Source organism: Mus caroli, unplaced genomic scaffold, assembly GCF_978045245.1.
Source record: "Mus caroli unplaced genomic scaffold, Mus_caroli_1 scaffold_7, whole genome shotgun sequence".
In the NCBI taxonomy this organism is placed as follows: Eukaryota; Metazoa; Chordata; class Mammalia; order Rodentia; family Muridae; genus Mus; species Mus caroli.
The window spans coordinates 11,969,109-11,993,333 of record NW_028227262.1 but is presented as its reverse complement, the minus strand read 5'-3'; the positions used below and the strand labels follow the sequence as shown (position 1 = coordinate 11,993,333).

The window sequence follows — 24,225 nt, the reverse complement described above, 5'->3', positions numbered from 1 at the left end:
AGTTCCGACTTGGCTTTGACACTATAGGACACTGATCTTCAGAGCTTCTTAAAACACCAGGAATGATCTTCTCACTCTGTCCTTCTAAAAGTGACGTCATCTCCTATCCCTCTGGCTCCTTTTAAGATCTTCTCTTTGTTTTGGGGATTCCTACGGCTTGAGGAATATACATTATCTGTGAGTGCAAGGGAGTCTACCCCATACTTTGATGGTTGTCATTAATTTTGGAAAATTCTCAACTACTTCTCCCTTGAATGTTTCTTTTGATTTCTTCCTTTTCTTATGGTATTTCCATTATGAATAGAGTATGCCCTGCCTGGCTGTCTTGAAGTTTTAGATATTCTGCTCAATGCTTTCTCATTCTTTGCTTCTCGGTTTGGAAAGTTTCCATTTCCTTCTTCAAGTCCAAGGATTCTTTCCTCATCCCTCGGCTGCTATTTCTGGAGGCAAAGGAGTTCAAAGGCTCAGGGTATTTCTGATGCAGCAGTTTTTGTTACTTCTAATGCGCTTTTAATTATATCCTACAGATTTGGATAATTTTGGCACATCCTGCTTTCATTTCTAGTTGGTTTAATGTATTTTTAGTGTGCATTTGTGTGTGTGTGTGTGTGTGTGTGTGTGTGTGTGTGTGTATGTGTGTGTTGAAGGGGAATGTATGCTCATGGGTGTGTTCATGTATTGGAAGACCAGAGATCCACATCAGGTGTCTTTCTTGATCACACTCCACCTTATTTTTTGAGACAAGGTCTCTCTCTGACCCTGGAGCTCATCTTCGCAGCTATGCTGGCTGGCCAGGGCTCTCTAATAAGTCCCTATCCCCACCTCCCTATTGCTGGGACTGCAGACCTACACTGTTGCACTCAGTTTTTATTTGAATGCTGGGGGATCTAAACCTGGGGCTTTGTGTTCATATGCCATGAGTACCGACTAAGCCACCTCCGGCTCATGTTTACTTATTTCTCGAGAATTTCTCCTTACCCTAAAAACTATTAGAGTATGTTGCTTATTTCTAGGGCTTTGGAGGCTTGCCTGTCCTCTTTGCCCTGTTGATTTACAGTCAGTTCCTTGCTACTCAATGACTACATGCTCTGTGATCCCAACCCATATGATGGATAGAGGCATTGACTTAAAGCTCCACTTGGTATGACTAACTCCCCAGGTTTGTGCAACTCCACTCCCTTCTTGTATAAATGTTTCCAAATTACTCCAGGGCCAGGACCAACGGAGCATGCCTGCAATCTTAGCACATTCAAGACAGAGGTGGGAGACTCAGTATAAGGTCAAGACCAGCACAGTCTCCATAGTGAGTTCTAGGTCATTAGAAGCTATAGAGTGAGATCCTGTCTCAAGTCTGGGGGTGGGGAGAGGAGGAGGAGGAAGAAGAAGAAGAAGAAGAAGAAGAAGAAGAAGAAGAAGAAGAAGAAGAAGAAGAAGAGAAGAGAAGAGAAGAGAAGACTCATAGTACATTTTCAAAGGCCTAGATCTGAATGGCTATGGCTATGGTCCTGATCTCTCAATCTCTCTCTCTCTCTCTCTCTCTCTCTCTCTCTCTCTCTCTCTGTCCCTCCCTCTCCCCCCTCCCCTTCCCTCTCCCTCCCTCCCACTTTTTTCCTATCCACATCTTCCTTCCTATCCTCTTGTCTTTTACAGGCCTAGCTCACTTTTCATTCTTTCCATTAAAATCCCAAGGACACGTCTACTGCTCAGAGAGCACTTGCCAGGAGCCTGAGTCCCGCCATGCACATATACCCTTGCAATACACACTAAGTAACTATCTGTATTGAAATTTCACACTACGGTCTGAAGGAATTTAAATTTCCAGCATCTATACACCAGGCCCTATTCATTATTGAATAATAGTTCACTTAAGATAACTTTCCATTTTCTGATTTTATCAAAACTATATAAAATATAGTATCTATGTAAGTTTGGTTCCAAAAGTAAGAGCCAATCTATCTATGATAAAAATGACCTGTTCATAACAGGATTTTTTTCCCCTATGGTTTTCAACGTCAGTTGAAAAATCACATTGACAATTATAACTATTATTTAATTAATATCTGTGACTACACATGCTCCAATACTCAATCATATATCCATTCCACAAATATATAGGTATGATGATCTTGATTTTTTTTTTTTTACAACTAATGAAGTAACTGCTTGGAATGCTTGCTCCTTGCCCAAGGGGCACACAGAGGCAGGCTTCAAGTTCAGATTTTGATAACTGTAAGATGTCTGCGGCCAGACACCATGAGAAAAATAAATTAAACACTGCTTTGCCGCTTAGCAGTGGCTTCTATGTTGCAGTTTATAGTACCACCACAGCACATTTTCCAAGACAATTTGAAAAAGAAAACTTTAACAAGATCAGCTGGCTCCAGATCACAGGAACGTGGAGGCAGCTTCAGAACCAAAGCTTTGAGACAAAAAGAATCCTGATTGTGAGCCTGAAACTATGAACTCTTCCAAGACGGAACTTTCACTCCCCCTGGCGTGTTCTCTACCTTTGCTACCTTGGTTGCTAAGGAACATTACAGACCTTACAATCCGACAGGCGCTGATTAACACCTGTGAGGGCAGGCCCCTGCTCCTCATCAATGCGCACCTGTCATTGTTTCCATTACAAACTCCCCATAAGAATCATATTCCCAGCTTAGGATCCTGTCCGACTCCACTTCATGTCCTCAGAAAACAGTGACCACCCACGTGACCAAAAATGTGGAGACAAACTGTGAATTGTTCTTTATCTGCATAGAAATAAGAAAATCTTCACCTGCACAAGACTCTAACACTTCTAAAATTAATTCATGAACGACATGTTTCCACACAGCAGTCAGTCTGTCCTATTTACTCTCAGACAGGAAGATCTGTGGACAATACACATCACAGGATTTTAAAGGCCTGTCTTCACGTGACAAGGAAATTAACCTTTTGGAGAAAATTGGAAACATTCTAACAAGTGCAACATGGATTTGGTTTGGGTTTTGTTTGTTTGATTGCTAGTTTTACCAAACCCTGTAAACAGGACATTTGTAATCTTAAAGATAATTATTTTTAAGCGTTAAACTCAAAACAGAGCCAAAAGTCAGTTTTTCTACCATTAAAAAGCTGTTTTTGCTGACTCCGGCCTTTTTACAGATTTATGCGAATGAAGTTCCTGTGAAAACTCAAAAGTCCTAAACTGTTTTCTGGATAGAAGAGGGTGATTTGTTTTCTCTAATATTCTTTCTAAAACGATTTCATTTTGTCTTAGAGCAGTAGTGTCAACCATCCCCAGCAGTGAGGTTTTATCTAGCCCTACAGCCTGTATTCTCAGAGTCTGAAGTACAAGACAAAGATTAATGGTATACATGTGTTTGTGTGTAGACAAAGCAAGCTGCATGATTAATCACCATAAGCCTGGATTTACTGTTGTTGTTGTTGTTGTTGCTTGGGTATTTTTGGAGACAGCACTCAGGATGAGAACCGGGAACTCGAGTGCTAAGCAAGCACCGGCCCTGTCAGCTACATCCGGAGCCCATCGTAGCTACTCTTTAAAAACCTGACGTTGAGGTGCAAATGTTCGTCTTGTGTATAAAAAAGAAACATGAGCTGAAAAGTTCATTCTTTTCTTTTAAAGTGGTAATGCTTTTTTTTTTTAAAGTTGAACTAAAAGACCATAAACCTAAGGTCAAGTTGTGTACCTTATAGAGTCCCAACATGATCCACAAACACAGCTCATAAGTGACCAATTAACTCATTTCTCTGAAGAGGCAGTATCATCAGTCAGGTAAGGTGACCCGTGGCCAGGCCTGGACTTGCTCATCTTAACAAACGAGATTAGCACACCTACCATGTAGAGTCTCTCAGGATGACCTACAGTACTAACAGGTCTTTCTTAAATCACATTCATATGGAGCAAACCCACTTGAACAGAACTCCCCCCATGTGACTGTGGCAAGGGCGACTATGGAGAGAAGATGGACAGCGATAGTAACCCTTACCTGACACTTGTGCTCTGTCCCCTCTCCACACGTCTCCTTAAACCCTAACTAACAATTTATAAACAAGGCCACATGACGCCATCTTACAGCTATGACTGCACAGGCTCGAGTAAGCTCACACCAGGAGTTTTCTTAGTATATAATGAAGACTATAAGTCTCTAATAGAGAAGTACACAAGGCCCCCACCCCAAATCAAGCCAACCTCCCCCCCCCCCATTCTATACTCATTATCTAAATAAAAAGGCAATGTCTGGAGGACTTTACAGCTGTTACTTTGAAGTAACTAATTTCTTTTGGGGTTGACGGAACACAAAGCAAAACTGAGAATCAGTGCTTATTAAAGGCGCAAAAGTATCTGCTTTGCAAGGATAAAAAGAAGACACAAAACTTAGCAGATGAGCCAGCCAAGCAGGAGGTTACAGGGTCAATGGACAAAGAATCAGAACCACTGAGCCTGCTCTGGTGTAAAGGATGTCCGGTTGATCATTGCTTACAACCTGAGTGCTACTCCTCAGTTGCTAAGAGAGGAACCAGGTACACTGTGGAAACAATACGACATTTTGTTCCAGACCCATAAATAGTCGCACAACCCATTAGACAGAAGAAGGCCCGACCAACTACCTACAAAGGAATGCAAAGCCTCAGAAAAACAATCTTATCACCATCAATCCAGTACTTGTGAAATAAACAAGAAGAAGGAAATACAGCAATCCTGCTCACTAAATAGAATCTGGCACATTAAAAAGAAAAGTCTCCAGCATACCTTCTAAGAGAGCGAGGAAGCGTGGGAATGTGTGAAATCCTGAGCCACACAGACAGGGGAGCACATGTGCGCAGTGGGCTGAGGAGCAGCAACAGGAGTAAAGGAAGTTAAATATTGACGGTGACGAGGAACGCCTGCGTGCTCCTACTGAGCCTCGTAGTGGAGCTCTGAGGCGTCCAGATGAATGGCTCAGACTAGAGAAGGGCAAAGACAGAAACTGTTTTTCCACATCAGGAGAGTGAAAACCACTAAAAATGCCATGAGTATAGCTTTAACAGATCATTTTTCATAACCTATAGGTTGATAATTCCCTTAAGTACTTCCTACTAACAGAATTCCAGGAGTGACATGCATGCGTTCACAACCATGCGATTCCTCCTCCCCCCATCCCACTGCTCCACACTTGCCTCTTCCCTTGCCCTCACACTGCTCCACACCTGACTTCTCCTTTCATTCTGCGCATTTACTCAGCCACAGGCATCATCACAAGCTCCATCTCACTACTAGTCCAGGGGTGTCAGGCTAAAATAACTGTCAATTTCTCCATGCTGAAAAAGAGTCTCTGCATAAAATCGCTAACTCTCATTTGATCCCCTGTGGTAATTCACAATGTTAACCCCTTGACCTCTCAATTTTTCAGATGTAAAATATCAGTTTATTCTACAGTATTATCAAGGTAAGTGGGGAAATGACCATATCTCTCCTATGTTAAAAAGAGGCACAGTGAGACTAAGATACTCAGACCCCAGATGACAACAGCCGAGGGCATCTGAGGCAACCAGGCAGTTACTAATGAAGAGCTCTGGACCCCCACCCTGCAGCAGATCTCACCAGCATCACATAAGGGCATCCTGTAGATAATCGGAATGCACTCCTGAGCTTGTGGAAATAACAAGCCGTTTAAGGACTGGCAGATGTCACAGAAAAGGAAGGGGTGGGGGAACAGAAGAGTCAGGTGACAGGGTGGTACACCACAAAGAGAAGCCCTCTAGATACGACAGGACTGTTGTGTGCATGAATTCCTGCTACCATGGATACCGGCATAAGACCTGTACAAGACCAAGCTTGTCAACAGCCCAGCATGGAGTGGGCAGGAGCATACAAGGCCCCGCCCAACTGAAGAGCTCTTGGTAGTTAATGCCTACTGATGGAGGAACAGCCACATTACTTTGGGGCTGTGGCATCTAATAGGCTGTCTGTGCCATGCTGGTTGGCCTCATTAAAATAATAAAAGGAGAATAATGAAATGAATATAATAAAAATAAATATGAATCTGAGAGGCACGTGTGTTGGGGAGGGCTAGGGAAGAGGAAGAAGTGGCTATGACCAAGATACATTGTATAAATGTATGAAACTTTGAAAGACCTTAGAAAAAAAAAGTTTGGGTCCATCAATGTCAATACTTCCTCCTGGATGGAAGGGAGTGGGAGGAGGGGAGCAGCTCCTGGCTGCTGGCAGGAAAGAGGTGTCACTTTCCTCAGTGATGTCGCCAGTGATAATTGCTCATGCTGCAGTACGTACCCTCCAATCCACACTCATGTAAGCCCACACTCATGTAAGTGACAACACTGATTATACTCAGTGAAAGTAGGAGGGGGGCTTGTGTGAAGAAGGGCTTCAGTGGGAGAGGGAGAAGGGATGAGAGCGGGTAACGGGAGTGTGGAAATAACTCAAATTCATGAATGAAGCACCCATGATTTCAAAACACACACACAGAAAGAAAGCACAGGTGGCTCATATGTTTTGAGGCTGGGTCTCCTGTGAGCCCAACTTTCTATGTAGCCAAAGATTGTAGATTATTAAATTATTTCTAACCCCATTAGCTTCCAAATGAATAAGAGTCAGCGTATGGTCTATTGGTTTAGCTTCAGTCAATTACTGGGCAAATGACCCTTATCTAAGTCTCTATCACTAGACTGTCTACGTCCCCGATTGTACTAAGCCAATACTTGCTGTTTGTGCTTCTCCTGGGTTATTCTTCTCTACCAGCCTATCCTCAGGGTCCATTTCCCTCAGGCACAAGCTCCTGGACCATCATTTCTAATGGAGACCTTCTGTTTGCTTCGCCTTCCTTCTTTTTCTCATGGTTCCCGACCTGTGACCCTCAGTCCACTAAGTAAAACTCCACCTCTTCTATTCCTGCACCCCCATAAGTGGCTGTAGCCATCTTATTTTAACCAATAGTTTTAAATTGGGGATCAAGGTTTACATAACATCACTTGGTGTGCATGAGGATCTATTCATAGCAGAGGGGTGGGCAACCAGGTCTTAGTGGCCAGCGTTCGAATCCTCTGGCCTCCACCTCCTTACTGTTCAGGGGGAGGGCGTATTTGCCACCACACCTAGTTTATGCTGTGCCGGGAAAGGAATTCAGGGCTTGGTGCATGCTAAGGAAGCAACCACCAACTGAGCTACATCTCCAGTAAATAGACCAATTATTCTGCAAGAAGACTCACCTCAGAGATGAAAATTATCTCGGATTCTTGTGCTGCCACTTCAACGCAGTGCGTGCTGTATCACATATAGATGGCCTGCATAGAAACATACGACAATGGTAAATTACTCACTCTGAAAGAAAGTATCCATGCAATAATTGCTTTTCATCATATAAACGGTTCATTGGTGTTTCTCTTTTTATCTAAATTCAACATAAAGGTCATGGCAATGGGCAAAGCACAAAGAGTGAGATGCCAGACTCAGCTTATCACACAACAATTCACTATTTAATCCTTACAGGATCTGAGAGGCTCTGCACAAACTAATATTTAAGGTGAGACTGAATGCATGTCTAACATTAAATGCAACAGATATTCTATTTAGCATATTTTAGTATTTCCTAGCATTCTATCATCTATACTTGAAAGAGGCCTGTTTACATATTTCCTATGTACAACTACACAGGGATATTTGACCCAAGGCCTTTAGATTAACATAGCAACGAAGTTATTTAAATTATAGAGCATTATTTTAAATTTTCATGTTATCAAAATGACTGATGTTGCTGTAACTTATGATATTACAAAACCTATTTTCAGAGACTGGGGAGATAGCTCAATTGATAAAAATGCTTGCCACACAGCATGAAGGACTGAGTTCAATCCCCAGCACCCAGGTAAGAGCTGGGCAATGCCAATGGCCTCAGTAATGGGGATGGAGACAAAGGCTTGCTGGTCAGCCAGTCTCCCTGATTCAGGAAGCTGCTGGTCCTGGATCTCTGAGTAGAAAAACAAGATAGAGTGTTCAAGGGAGGCACGCAATACACTACACACACATATACGCCATACATGCACATCCAAAGATATTTACCATCTTCAAAGCCTCAGATTTCAGAACCGCACTTTTATTTGTGTGGCTAGATATCTAAAAAATCTACCTGCTTGTGAATCTAAAAATCATATTACTAGACTAAATGAAAAATGAAACGTTATTATAGTTAGTGAAAATATTAGTGACTCAAGCCCAATAAATAGAATCAGCAATATGTTATAATTTTATATTATAAGATTTTCCCCTCAAATAGCTCACAATTCAGTGAGAAATGCTATCAAAGACAGACATAAATGTTCATTTTTCTTGGTACTATAACAGAGTTATCAGCAAGAGGCTGCATGAGATTTGGCCACTCCAAGACATTAACAGCTACTGATACGCAATGTCTACACATTTCAATTCAAGGGTGGCAAAGCAATAACACTAATCAGGCTGGAACATAATAAACAAGCCTCAGAGGCTCTCTTTGTTTACTCTGCAAAGCAACTGACACGGAGCATGCGCGATGTGGATACAGAGCAGAGCATGCGCCATGGGGGGGGGGGTACAGAGCGGCGCATGCGCTGTGTGGGTCCAGCACATGCAATCACTCAACCAACCTTGACAACAGACCTAGGCAGGCGGCTCTTCAATTAGCCCAAAGTGACAGAAGACAAAATGAGGCACACAGACATTAAGTCACTTGTCTAAAGCGGCAGTGGTCACTGCAGAACCAAAGGCAGCAAAGTCTGTCCACAGACGCATGCTCCCATAGTGGTCCAGGGCTAAGTAAATGACAGGGTCACTGCATTTTCAGAAGCTGAATTCCTCAAAACACAAGTTGACTAATGAGCTATTATTGACATGATTTCACGTTCCTTCAAAGCCCATGCTTTTCTACTGTTTTATCACTCACTGATACACATATATACAGAATCTCACTATGACTGTAGTCTACCAGTACTTCTCATAAATACATCAACATTTCCCAAACAACTCCTACCATTAAAAACTCAGAAAGAATCGAGCATGTATCCAAATTTCCTTTTTTATAAGCAACACATTGCTGAAACAAACAATAAATAAGAGTAAGGTCTCATATGAAAGTAATCCAAGTAAAAAGGATAAAACTTGGTGATTACTAGATAAAAATGCACAACCTCCAAAGCCTGAGTTTTTTAGGCAGAAGACCAGAGAGCGTCTGATAGAGAAAGACAACCTCACCTAATGTTTCTCACTGGGGAAGGAGGCATCTGCTGTACACTACAATGCAAGAAATGGAGGAAGAGAAGCAATATGGAGAAAAAGAAAGAAGGAAGGAAGGAAGGAAGGAAGGAAGGAAGGAAGGAAGAAGGGAAGGAAAGGGAAGGGAAGGAAAGGAAAGGGAAAAGGAAAGGAAAAGGGAAGGAAGAAGTAAAGGAAGAAGGGAAGGAAGAAGAGAAGGAATAAGAGAAGGAAGAAGGGAAGGGAAGGAAAAAGGGAAAAAAGAAAAAGGAAAAGGGAAAGGGAAATGAAAAGGAAAAGGGAAGGGAAGGGAAGGGAAGGGAAGGGAAGGGAAGGGAAGGAAAGGAAAGGGGAAAGGAAAGGAAGAAAAACAAAGAGGAAGGAAAAATAATCCAAATTTGGTTTCAATTCTGGATCTTTCTATCACTTCCCCACCCATGTGCACAAATTTACACAAAACAGAGGGACACACTAAGCTACTCAAGGGGAGACTGGAGTCACTCCTGTTGGGAAATGCCACAGGGCAAGTGAAGCTGCTTCAGCAAGGAGAATGTGGGCAGAACTGAGGGGTGGGGATGCAGGGAGACATGAAAATTCTATCAGTCAAAGAGCTTCTTTATTGAGACTTTGACTAGAAGTCAATGCCAAAAAGACCTCTGTGAGACTACTAACACAGAGGGCACTAACTGAATATCTAGTAATATCTGGGTAATGACAAGGAAATCATAGTCAAATCTCTTAGAAGCATTAATATATGGAGCATAACAGACACTGTATTTAATTTAATGTCGTTAGGATTAAAATCGACTTGACTTCATAAGAGAGGGTATAACAAATATATGGCGCACGTGGCTATAATTCCAGCACTTGGAGGGTGAGAGGTAAGGTCAGGCCCAACCTGGGCTACATGGTGAGACCTTGACACAAACACAAACAATGCAATCTGAAGCAGAAAAGGAACAAAGCAAGATGGGCCAAGGATTAGCAGCCACTGAAGCTATGGTTACACTGGGTCTGTTATATTATTCTGATATATATATCTGGGTAATGACAAGGAAATCATAGTCTAATCTCTTGGAAGCATTAATATATGGGGCATAACAGACACTGTATTTAATTTAATGTTGTTAGGATTAAAATCGGCTTGACTTCATATATATATATATATGAATTATTCAATGATATACTTTTAAAAAACAAGAAAATATTATGTCAAAAGTAGTACCTTCTGTAATACAATAGAAACATAAAAGATTACTAATTTAAAATGTAACCAACTGACCCCAGAAGGTAACACACTTGTGTTCATTAAATAGCAACAGAACCAGTGCCTCAGAAACAAGGCATTTCTCACAATAGCTGGCTTGACAAGATCCATTTCATTTGCTATTAACTGCTAATGTCTTTACTGGTAATAACAATACACCAAAATAGCAAGTTCTCTGCAAAGTAATCATTGTTTAAAGCTATCAGAAAATTGCCAGGCTCTAGGGGCTTGGTTCTGTCACTGGTTTTTTAAGGATTTGTTTTTATTGTTTCTCTAGATGTCTGCATGTGTGTCTGTATGGCAGTATGTGCACATGTGAGTGCAGGCACTCAAGCAGGCCAGAAGAGGGCGCTGGATACCCTGAAGCTAGAGTCACAGATGGTTGTGAGCTACACAATTTGGGTGCTAGGAACCAAACTTACATCTTCTGCAAATGCAGCAAGTATTCCTGGCCCCCAACCCCCCACCTCGCCCTCCTCTCCTGTGGGGGTCATTTACTTCCAAAGTTTCTATTCACTTTTTCTTGGCATGGGATACAGTACTGAAGGACACAGGATGAACTAATTGGTAAATGATGGCTTACATTCTTCAAGACTACATGATGGATTTGTCAGTTAAATTATTTCAAACACTCAGGTGACAAGGTAGAATTGGGCAAAAATTGCTGAAGAAAAAAAAAAAAACAAAACAAAACCAAAAACAAAGAGTTTGAAGATCAATTTTTGGTTTTATTACCTATGAGCTTTTTATTTTATCAAGCAAGTTCTAGATCCTTTATCTGAAAGTGAGGACAAAAACCATTCTTTCAGCCAGTGTGGTAAGGTAGCATCCAATTTGGTAAGTCAGCATTCAGGGGCCAGCAGCAGAACTCTTGCCATCTGGCGAGTGGTCATGCTTAAGAATGTATTCTATGTATGAGACATCTCACATATTTTAATATTTTATAAACACTATATTATTCTGAGTGCCTAGTGTTAAATACCTAGTGGCAAATTTTCTAATTGTTATTTTCACCTAGTTATTTTTCTGATATTTAACATTATTTTTATGCCAGCTAACTACAGATTCACTTCTAAAATGTCAAGAACAACACCGTGGTTGTAAATGAATATCAAGAAACACATCTGAAGTCCTTTTTCATACTGCAGCCTAGAGTAGACTCCTCAGTAACCAACAAGATTTTGTCTGTAATTTTACTGATCTAAATTGTGGTCTAGGCATAAATGTCACTAGAAAAGTTTAAAGACAGACTTCTGTGGTGTCTGATTTAGCTGTCATGTTCACACAACTCACAGGAGGGAAGTTCACCTGAGGAATTGTCTCCATGAGAGATAGCCTGTGGGAGCGTCTTTGGGACATTTCCTTTATTGCTAATTGTTGTGGGAGAGCCCAGTCCACTCTGGTGGTCCTGAGCTGCATAAGAAAGTTATCTGAGCAGAAAAGAAAAGGATAAAGGAGAGGAGAAGAGGGGAGAGGAAGAGAGAAGACAGGAGAGAGAACTGGTCACCAGGCAGATTCCCTCCATGGCTCCTGCCTCGGCTTTTGCTTGTGTCCCTGCCATCTTCCTTCAATGACAGACTATAATCAGACATCTAAGCCAACTAAAGCCTTTCTTCCCCTGGTTGCTTTTGGTCAGTGTCTTACATCACAGCAACAGCAAAGCAAGCTAGGATGGCTTCTTCTTCCAGATACCCAAAGTTACAATTTCAGAGTACCCAAGGGACCTAAATGAAAATATATCCAAATAATTCTTTGTACTTAGTGGTCAGCCTCCTATTGTTAGAAATCCCTCACCTTCGGAAACAAAGTATCAGCCAAACCCAGCTTTCTCTGATCCCACTTGACTTCTAGGGGCATGGCTATCATGTGGTAGCAACATTTGTTTACAGATCTGTCTCACAGTCAGATACACATGCCAAAAGGAGAGAGCAAGACAGACATGTTTTCTTGTGATAGGAGTCCCTGCAGAATGTCTGGTAGCAGGAGGTGTTTAATAAATGCTTGGGGGATCCACCCATGAGTACATCCACTCCCAGGACTTGTGGGTCAAATCTGCTATGGCTTGGAGATGGTCTGACTGTGTCTCCAAAATGCTCACGGACGGGAGGTTTGGTGGTTCACCTTTAAGAGTTTAGAGACATTAATTAGGTCAGTGGGGAGGGGGGAGATTCCTGCCTTCAGCAGAAATTAATGCTGGTGTCAGAAGGAAGCTGGCTCTTCTCAGGAAATGAGCAAGTGTGACAGCTGACTCTCTCTGCCTCCCTGTCCTGCCATACAATTGCTGTCACAAATCCTCCCATCATTGTAACACAGTTTGTCATAAGTCCCTCACCAGGGGCTAGATCAGGGGGCTATCCCACCCTGAACTTTCAGCCTCTAGAACGATGAACTACATAAACCTCTTTATTTATAAGGTGTCCAAGCCCAGGGGCCTTATTTTAGCATTAGAAAAGAGTCACAATACAGAATCATAAGGTGGCGCACTATTAGATATTCCATGTGGAAATCTACCAATCTGGGGCTAGAATCTCAGAAGATCTTCACCCGAGTTTCACCTCTGCCCCTCAGTCCACAGAGGCCCCATTTTCTTCAGCTAATTCCCACCCAGAACAATCTCAAGTCAAGGTTTCCCAGTCCCAGAGCCTTCGAAACGCAGTACTTCCGCTTGCTTTTCCTTTTTAAGAATATTTTCAGTTTATTCGCACATGCGTACAATGTGTTAGTGTGATCTCCTTCATTCCCAGCCGCTCCCCCAGCTCCCCCATGCGACCTCCTCCCAGCTTAGTGCATTATCTTTTAATAGCCCAACAAGTCCAAAATGTGCTGCCCATATCGAGGGTGTGGAGCCATGCACTGTAGCATCCCACATTTAGCAGGAGCCACGCCCTTCAAGAAAGCAGACTCCCCTCCCCAGATAAGTCATCAACTGTCATTAGCTCCCCAGCTGGGGTGGAGGCTCATGGGCCCCTCCCATTCCACCATATAATGTTGCCTGGCTTTATCCTGTGCAGGTCTTATTCAGGCCATTATGTCTGATCTGCTAATTCATCGTAGCATTTTATACCCTGGGTATTATATCACACACATGATACTTTTAAATCGTGTCATCTTCTTAGTCACCCTGTCACCTGGGAGTATATAGTACTCTCCTGCTATAGTGAAGAGCTGAGGTCTAAGGAGGTCATAAAACCTGTTCAAAGTCCCAAAGTTATTGAACAGGATGTGAATAACAATAGAGTTCCTGGTCTCCATCTCTGGGAGAACACTGTTAATTGTAGGCATCAGCTTCACTGTACTCCGGGATACCTAGTTAGCTGTGGAGTACATTTCTAAGCATTGCTGAACGCACCAGTGAGCATGATTCTGGAGGTCAGTCTGCCGAGTGGGGTCCATCTTCTCTGACTGTGGACAGTCACCCTCCAATCAACTGGAGGTGCAAAGGGAACACTGTGGTAGCAGAAGAGTCAGTTCCTGCTCTCTCTTCCAGATCCAGGATGCCCATCTTCTCTTGCCTGTGCATGGCCGAGCTCCATGTTCTCTGGCTTTCAGAATGAAACTTGGGCCTTTCCTACTAGGCTCTCAGGAATCGGTCCTTAGTCTGAGAATTACATCAACAGCTTCCCTAATGCTGAGGCTTCTGGACCTGGATGGTCACAGCTAATGATGTCCTTGGTTCTCTGATACAAGGAGAGCCCACGGTGAGCTGTGCCAGCCTCCAGCCTTGTGAGACAAATCCCTTCTCATCTGCCTCTGTCTCCGTAGCTCTCTTGGCTGCTTCTCTCTGGAGACTCCTAATGTAGCAGTAAACCAGTAAACAAAGCTTGTCACAAAAGCCTCTAAAGGTCCCCTGAGGTCATTTTAAGTGTTTTAATGAGCTTTTAAAAGGCAACTGTTGGTGTCCTTGTGGGAGCTGTCAGTCTTCCTTCTCGGTTCTCTGACACACAGAGAACTCTAGTCAGCACACGTGGCTCTCAGGCAGCAGCTAGGATGGGGATAGAAATCACGTTCAAAGGAAGAAACCCTGGGATCAAGGACTAGAAAAACTCAAATTAGTGGATATAGCACCTCATTGAATAAATAAAGATCTGGTACTAACTAAAATCTATGTAAGTCTTATAAACTGTATCATGGGGCTGGAGAAATGGCTCAAAGGTTAAGAGCACTTGCTGTCTTCTAAAGGACAACACCCATGTCAGAGGTCTTACAGCCTGTAACTTCATGGGGTCAGACACTCTCTTCTGGCTTCTGCAGGTAACTGCAGTCATGTGCACATACCTGCACAGAGATACATAATTACAAATAAAAGATTAATTCTGAAAAAAAAAAAAAACCAACCCTTAGGTCACACACAAGAACCCACAGTAAATTAACTAAATAGAAAGTTCTGAGGTGAGGGACAAAGCTACCCCAGGACCTAGATGCCCACCAGAACTCTGGCTAATATTGGGCGAAGTAACACAAGCTCAGAAGCGAACCAGTCTTTCCCAGGTTCCATCTCACCTCTGTCAACTACTGCCTGACTTTAGCAAGCCCACTAATAGCACGTCGAGGCTCCATTCCCAGGCACATAGAATAGATGGGGTCACCCCACATATGGGAAGATGCGGTGAAGTATGGTAACACAGCGCATTGTCTACAACCAACTGGAGCATAGCCACATCACAGAAAAGCAGGGAACATTTTAAAAATATATTCAGAGGCCTCTGTGTTCACCAGATGAGCAAGTTAACAGGGGAGAGAGGCTCTCAAGCTCAGAGCCAGTAGAAGAGCTGAACTCTCTTCCACCTATGACCTCTCCCAGGGAAGAAGAGCTGAGAAATCTCTTCTGCATCAAGGCGACCTGTACAGGCAGGCACCAGCCCAGCCTGCACCAGGGATATGGGGTCTGCATTGAAAATGGCAGGGGCTTCATCACATTTACCTGACACTATCTTTGAATTTGCATCCCGCGCGTGAGGTAAGAAAACAAAGATGAAAGCATCTGCTCACATGCAGCCCCCACTTCTGGACTCCTTCACCTCAGGGTCTGCGCCTGGGGAGCACAGAGGAGACTGAGTTGGTGGAATCACGGCCCTTTAGTTTGGTTACTTTTCCTTTGCTTTGGTGTTTCGGTTACTTTTCTCACTGCTCTGACAATAACAGCTTAAGAAAGCCTGGTTTATTTTGGCTCACGGTTGGAGAATGTCCCGTCCATCATGGTAGGGAAGGCAGAAGTATGGAGTGGCTGGCCATGTTGCACACGATAACAGGAGTAGGATGAGTGCTGGTACTCAACTCATTTTCTCATAGTCAGTTCCCTCTGCATTCTCTGACACTCCAAACCATAGTATAGTACCACCCACATACTGAGCATGTGTCTTCCATCCAATGGAATTAAATCTACAGGACACTCTGAAGGACACCCCTGGAGATGGCTCATCTAGGTGACTCTCCAAAGGGAACAAGGAAATGAAATATCACAGTGGAGGTCTCAGGGACGTTCTCTGACACCCCCAGTTCAGATCCCCAGGAAATTCTGCACTGTTATTTGAAGTCTGGCCACCAGTGAGCTTGGTTGTCAGTCTACATAAGAGAATGACTTTCTTACCCTGGGCTCTGTGTATTTTCATTTTGCTCCAGCCCTGCTACTTCTGTAGACTGCTTAAGCCTTTCTTCTGTGATGACAACGGGTGTTTACTTAGCATCTATCAACTTCCAAGGGAAAGGCCATGGGAAACTGTGAGCAGCTCTAGACCAATCAAACCACTCTCATTACATTGTGACACAGGGATGACCCACATTAAGGCTTAGTGACCAAGGAGATGGAAGGTGTCACCTACACAGAGCTGGTCACTCACAGAAACATCCCTTATAAAACAAAAAGACCCCGTCCCTTCCTGTTTCTCCCTATGAAGTAAGCTGGACACCCTCTAATTCTTCCTCATTCCACCAGCGCTTAAAGTAACTAACTGAAGGTGCACGCCATCAGTAGGAGAGTGGGTGATGCTGGCCAGTGCAGTACAGGCTAGTACCCGAGTGCTTGCTGAGCCCAGGTACTGCTTACAGCAAAAGGCAGACAAATTCCCTCCTTCCTTTTCTAATGTGTAGTGTTGTTAGATGCCAGGCTCATTCTAAAGTGCTTTACATACTTAACAGTTTAACTTCTTACAAATGCATGGTGATAAATACTACCTACTATTCTATTTTGGAGAGGAGGAAAACTAAAGGGTGGCGACTTCCATATCTTGCAACTCACCGGTGACTTGAAACTTAGATCATTACAAAAACAAGACCCAACTGACAGCTAGGGTAAGGAAGATCCCCCCACACTGAGTGACAATGGACGGTGTTAGTAAATTCTGCTGTGTGTGGCGGGGGATGGGGGGTAAGGGGGAGGGAGGGGGAGAGGGGGAGGGAGAGAGAGAGAGAGAGAGAGAGAGAGAGAGAGAGAGAGAAGGGGGGGTGCTCAGTAGGTAAAGTACCTGCCACTCAAACTGAGTTTGGATCCCCAGCAACCACAGGGACTTGCCCAGATCCTCAACCCTGGGGAGGAAGAGACAGGGGGACCCCCAGCACTCTCTGGCCAGGCAGCGTAGCAGAAAAATGGCCAGCTCCAGGTTCAGTGAGAGGTTCTGTCTAAAACAAGCTAAGGTTGGTGTCCTGAAGGACGTCACACAATGCTGACCCCCCCTCCCTCGGTGTCTATGCACTTAAGGATGAGCAGCGCACACACACACACACATACACACACACACACACACACACACAGAGGATTATCTGTGGACTAAATTAACAACTGAGCCATTCACTATTTTAAATAGTACATATAGAAGAAAATGCTACCTGCCTCAAGAACTGACTTTAGGTACACACTTTTTTTTCCAATTTTTTATTAGATATTTTCTTCATTTACATTTCAAACGCTATCTCAAAAGTCCCCTATACCCTCCCCCCCACCCTGCTCCCCTACCCACCCACTCCCACTTCTTGGCCCTGGCATTCCTTTGTACTGGGGCATATAAAGCTTGCAAGACCAAGGGGCCTCTCTTCCCAATGATGGCTGACCAGGCCATCTTCTGCTACATATGCAGCTAGAGACACAAGCTCTGGGAGTACTGGTTAGTTCATATTGTTGTTCCACCTATAGGGTTGCAGACCCCTTCAGCTCCTTGGGTACTTTCTCTAGCTCCTCCATTTGGGGCCCTGTGTTCCATCCTATAGATGACTATGAGCATCCACTTCTATATTTGCCAGGCACTGGCATAGCCTCACATGAGACAGCAATATTAGGGTCCTTCCCGCAAAATACCTAACTGCTCACCACAGGCTGTTCATTCAGTGTGTTGCCTCATATCACTACATATGGACATAGGGAGACCCTGTCTCAAAACAATAATAATAATAATAATAATAATAATAATAATAATACAAGATGGCAATGTTTTCATGATTAAATCATCACCCAGCTTTCTAGAGTGCCCTATGCTGAACCAAAACAAGTATCTCGCCCTGAGCAATTTGTTCTAATTGCCAACTTGAACCACCCTAGAATCACCCAGACAGAGATTCTCAATGAGGGATTGCTTGGATAGATTAGTCGCTGGATAGGGGGAGCTCTTTCATTAATTGAGTTGAACTGAGAACAAGCCTACTGTGGGTGGTACCATTCCCTGGGCTCATGTCTGTGTAGCAGTAAATGAGTTCAGGCCGAGTACTCAGCATGCATGCTTTGATTCTCTCTGCTATTCCCTTCAGGTGGCAACGTGACTGGACCCCTGCACATCTGAGACTCGGACAGTCTGGAGCAACGGATGGAGCAGGACCTGAAATTGTCTGAAGCCCACAGAATCTGGCTTCTCAGCCTCCCGTGAGACCAACCTGAGGCCCTGTCTGTCTACTGTCAGGAGCTCCTGTATCAAGGCGGTCAGTCTCACTGTGGACTCTGTTCTGAAACAGCTTGCCCCTAGTCCCCTCCTACAGCAAAAATCCTCAGACAGCTGGGTTAACAGGGCTATTCTCTTCAGCACTGCCTGCACTGGTTAGAGTGAGAAACAAAGAATGTAGCTTCCCAAATCAGACTGGCAAAGTTCACCTCCACAAGTGATGCCTAGTCTAGTTACCCACCTAGTCTGGTAACCTTCTACCTAGTCTGGTAACCTTCTAAAACACAGTGGCATTTTCTTCATAGAGATTTTCAACGGCTGAACATTGGGTTCTGCTAACTCTAAAGCGTCCCTGTTCTGATGTAAGAGCTTGGCTAATGAAGTGATTTTCTCTGGTTCTCTGAAGTACACAGACCAATTTACCAGTGCTGGATTGAAGTGGGTAATGAACGGAGATGGCGTGGTTATGTAAAAGTATGCACTCTTAGTACGCGGACAAGCTCACGCTGATCATTTTTAAACATTAAAACACATTTTATTTTTTAAAGCAGTAGCTGGTTAATTTGAAAGGTACCAATTTAGAAGTGTTGTAGGCTAAATTATCTTTGTGAGGAACTGTGCTGAGAACTCCCCTCTATGTGAGCAACAATATGTTAGTTAAGAGAGTGGCTCTCCATGAACACCGCAGCTGGCACCAGACTAATGAACTGCTGTGCTCAGCCATCGTGAATGGGAGGAGCTGAAGGGTGGCAAATGCAGGGGCTCCACAGGCTGCTGAGGATGAGCCCTGAGTGCTCAACCCTAAACAAGACTGAATGAAAATGGTTCCTGTAGGCCGTTTGAAGACCTTCAGGTCACTTAAAACTGTTTGGGAAGGAATAGAAAGTATGGCCTTGTTGAGGAGGGATAGCCTTTTTGGAAGAGGTGAGACCTTGTTGCAAGAGGTGGAGCCTTGTTGGAGGAAGGGTGGCTTTTGTTGGAGGAGGTGTGGCCTTGTTGGAGGAGGGCACATCAATGGGGACAGACTTTGAGGTTTCAAAAGATTAGCACCTTTCTCTATCCCTGCCTCATGGTTGTGTCTCAAAACATGAGCTCTCAGCTCCTGCAAGAGCACCATGCCTGCTGGCTCACTGCCATGTTCCCAGCCATGATGGTCATGAAGTCTAACCTCCAGAACTGTAAGTCCCAAATTAAATGCTTTCTATAACAAGTTGCCTTGGTTATAGTGTTTTATCACAGCAACAAAAAAGTAACTATGACAATGACATTGACACCATCCCTGCTAAGGCTCAGAGAACACTACAATAGAGGGCTAAAAAGCAGGAAAGGGCCAAAAGGTATGGAGAAGCACTGCAAAAGGCCATGTTCTGAGCAAGCCTCTGTAATCACAAACCCACTGTGGCTACAGAAGCCTGCAAGGATGGAGGAAGACCTCAGATGGCCCCACCTCACTTGTGAACTATCTCCTACACATAGATTCAAGGAGAGGATTCACTGCCTTCAGCTGTATGCACTGCTGACCCCACTAGGCTTCAGCAGAGGGCCTGCAATCCAGTGGTCATACAGATGGCTCTGGAAAGCTAAATGATCACAAATCAAAAATTTTAAATGAGTGGGGAAGGACAACAGAGAGGGGGCAAGGGAGATAGGGAGGGAGGGACAGAGAGAGAGAGAGAATTACCAGGGGAGAGCCCCCCCAACTATGTTCTCTTCCCCAGTAGTCAGTAGCTTTATTATCAAGAAGAATCAGTGAAAGAGAGGTGTCATCTAGCAATCCAGAGCCTTCAGGGGCCCAATTTTCACGCTGGGCAGGACAAATGATGATATTTAAGGACAGGCTGTAGCACATCACTCACAATGCCCAGGGTGGCACGGAACTTGCTGTTAAGAGGCCTGTTCCAAATTCCACCACTGAATAACCCATAGTTAACATCAAGACTCATGGCCTCTCCCCCTGGAAGTCCCCATCGATCGAGTCACTGTCACAAGTCCACTGTGGCTTCACAATACACAAGGTTTCAAACACTGCAACGTGCCACCACACAAATAGAAATGGAGACATTATGTAAGGCAGAGTCAAAATTCTAATGTTAACCAATTCTAAGGATTTTTTTTCTATTATCAAAGTAATCTACCCAGTGGGTGAACTGGAGCTGCTCGGAGCAGAAGGAAAGACTTATCTTCCACCATACCGTACACTTTCCAAGTTTCCATACATCTTGCTTTGTTTTGTTTAAGTGAGACACACAGAACACTATACAATTATTTCAGGCAGCTAAGTGCTTGAACACCTCTTTACAGAGATCTCCAGGGAGGAAAGATCCCCAGCTCCCTTGGTATTTTTGCTTCTGGAACTGAACATTGTAATCAAGAATAAGCAAATAGGCAAGTTATTGATATTATCTCTGTTTAATAAAAAGAACCACCTCCAGCAGGTTTAAAACACTAGATACATGATCCTGTCCTACAACATGTTCATGCCACGGAAAGATACAACACACGACAGACTCCATTATTGCTTTCTTTCAAATTTTCTCCTTGAGGAAGTATAAATTCCTAGTGCCTGAAAAAAGAAAAAAAAATCTGACTTCCCGATTTTCATGATGAAATGTTAACACTGACACCTGGTACCAAAAATGTAAGCTGGTTTTTCTTCTGTCACGCAGGACATCAGTACTGCTTAAGCTTGTTAGGGTCCTGTCAAGCTCCCGAGGAGAGCAAATGCTGAAGGAGCTCTTGCCTAGCCCACAAAGAGAAGATAAAGTCCACATTCCATTCCCAGCTCCACATCTGTGCTCCTTTGGAAGAGATGAATCGCAAGGGCCCCCATGGTGTATGGGCCGTCTGGATTGCATGTCTGTCTGTGATAAGACCCAAGGCTGCCACAGACAAGCAATGTAAGAAATAAGTGCTTGAAAGGGCATCATTCAAGCTGGAGAGACGGCTCAAGGGGCAAGGGTTTGCATGACAGCCTGAGATCTAAGTATGATCTCTCCACCCACGTGAGTCCGGTGTGACAGTACCCACCTGTACCCAGGGATGAAAGGCAGAGACAGGGGAATGCCAGGGGCTCCCAGTCAGCCAGTCTAGCCAAGTGGTAACTGCCAGGTTCAATGAGAGCTTTCTTCTCAAAAGATAAGGGGGGGCAAACCATTGAAGAAGAAATTCTATGTTAATTTCAAGCCTCCACACATGCACATATAAGCACACTCCCACACAACACCTCCACACACACACTCACACCTGAATCTGCATGGAACTGTCCTTATAAATGAGATTTTTTAAACACACACACATTTACATACATAATACATAATACATACATACAGACATACAGACATACAGACATACATACATACATACATACATACATACATTTAGGTTCTAACAGTGTTCCATTATTTCAATACAGTATATTACTAGCATCATTTCTGCCTGTGGTATTTCATTGACAGGTCACACATCACAATCCTCAAAATTCTCATCTGCTTATTGTGTTTTGACTGTGAAATGTCCCCAGTGGCCTCCGATGTTCAAACACGTAATTCCTAGCTGGTAGCACTGTTTGGGAAATCTGTAGAACCTTTAGGAGGTAGAGCCTCACTGGAGGAAGTGGGTCCCTGGGGGTGGGTTTTGATGTCTTATATCCCTGCTCCACTTCCTGTCTGCTCTCTGCTTCCCAATTATATGTGACCAAACACCTGTACCTCCTGCTGTCACCCCAAGCCCAAGCCCATGACGGGTTGTTGTGTCTTAGTCAGGGTTTTACTGCTGTGAACAGACACCATGACCAAGGTAACATTTAACTAGGGCTGGCTTACAGTTTCAGAGGTTCAGTCCAGTATCTTCAAGCCAGAAGGCAAAGCAGCATCCATGCAGGCATGGTACAGGAGGAGCTGAGAGTTCTACATCTCCATCTGAAGGTTGTTGGCAGAATACAGCTAGGATGAGGGTCTTAAAGCCCACACCCACAATGATACACCTATCCCAACAAGGCCACACCTACCCCAACAGGGACATACCTTCTAGTAGTACCACTCCCTGGGCCAAGCATATACAGACCATAACAGATTGCATCCTCTTGAACCATTTGAAAAGCATAAACCCTTCCCTATTTAAGTTATTTCTCATGTATTTTGGTCAAGGCAATGAAAAAAAGAAGCCAATTGACTCACCATCACCATTCCTGATGGTAACAAGGAGCAGAAGTAAACATTCAACTCTGTTTCTAAGATGCTGAGCCTGGCACCTAGCACTTAGTGTTCAATACGCAGTTGCACACGTGTTAAATGAATAAAAATCACTTAACTTTTCTAGCACTAAATTCAGTCCTTACACAAAACATCCTCCCTAAAAGAAACCATATCTTTCACTTATTTATCTTCTCTGTGTTTCCTGGAACCAAGCTGTGCTCACAGCAGGGACTCAGTAAATGTTTGACAATGACAATAAAGATAATGGCAACATGGCCCAGGCAGCGTACAACACACTGCTCATCATCAGAGGGAACACAGAATTCTGACGTGGTCATCTTTACACATGGAGATTGTAAGTCACTATGGCCTCCTTTATTTCTTCTTGCCTTCCGACAGTGTATAGGGGTCAGCTGTGCTGTTCCTCTAGGAAAAGCGAATCTCCTACCGTTGAGTACTTGCATTTCAGAAACTGCAAGCTTTTCCCTGTAGGTCCAAGGTTTTAGATAATAATCACCTTCTGATGCTTCCTGCTGGGGACACCTGACTCCAACCTGCTGGGTGCTTAGATAGAGATGGGAAGACGCCAAAGAGCCACAACTGACCATGGCCTCCCTCCCTGCAGAGAACCCACCTGTCACAATGTGTGTGTGCCATGGCGCTGCCCTGATTCCAACTCCAGTGTTAGTTCATACCTGGCAGAAACATTCTTGATTAGCCGGCCTGGCTTTATACTCTGCCATCAATGGCAAACATAAATGCATATATGCGCGCGCACACACACACACACACCAAAACAATTTCTATTTCATATGAAGCAATTCTCATTATAATCTGGTAGGATATGATTCCATAAGAAGTTCAACTAGTTGATGAATATAAACCTAAAAGTGAAATGACTTCACATTTGTCCTTGGAGATAAACGCTCCCCCTTGATTTGATCATGGATCATGTTGTAAGTACCTTTTACTTTCCTATAATGTCAACCTTTGGAAAGTAAACATTTTTTTAAATGGTCTAAAACAGACCCAGTAAGCTAGACATGGTGGTCTATGCCTGTAATCCCAGAATTTGGGAAGTAACCAGATTAGAAGTCAAGACCAACTAATGTGAGACCAGACTGAGCTACATAAGACCCTGTCTCAAATTAATTAATGAATAATAATAAAAAAAGGTATGGATAAATCAAATGGGCCAAGCTACAGCACAGAACTTCAAGCACACACAGAGGTGAGTCTGCCACCTAGAAAGCCTCCTGGAGTTCAGCACTGAAGAAGCCCCAGCAGCAATAACCCCTTAACCTCAAGAATGAATCCATGGCTGTATTTCACCAGTGGGTACTTATAACCATGGCTTCTATTCAAGTGGCATTGAGTAGAAGCAGACTTCCAGCATCCATGTGTCAGCATGCCAGCTATATACTTAAGCAATTTTTAGAGGCATATGTCAGATCATATCCAACAATTCAGACCCTGGACTTTAATCAGAAAACGAGTGCCTTATATTTTAAAAAGACCTGCTTTTTAAAAAGTTTTTATTGGTTATTTTGTATATTTACATTTCAAATGTTATCCCCCTTCCCAATTTCCTCTCCAAGAACCCTCCATCCCAGCCCCCCTCCCCAAGATCTACATTTTTTAAAATAAGAGTGCTCACTCCAAGAACAGACAGGAAGAGGA

The 24,225-nt window shown here is 43.6% G+C and overlaps 1 protein-coding gene across 6 annotated transcripts in view; it reads right to left on the bottom strand.

Annotated features, from left to right (window-relative positions):
* Eps8 (EGFR pathway substrate 8, signaling adaptor) overlaps positions 1–24,225 on the bottom strand; it is a 174,301-nt gene that overhangs the window by 112,967 nt on the left and 37,109 nt on the right. For 4 of the 6 annotated variants that reach the window (XM_029478488.2, XM_021164455.3, XM_029478486.2 and 1 more), the window contains exon 2: positions 7,207–7,281. The gene's annotated coding sequence lies outside the window, so the exon portion shown is untranslated. Of the gene's footprint in view, positions 1–4,750; positions 4,772–7,206; positions 7,282–24,225 lie in introns of those variants that run through there. The other 2 variants (XM_085839827.1, XM_029478487.2) reach the window with 2 other exon arrangements.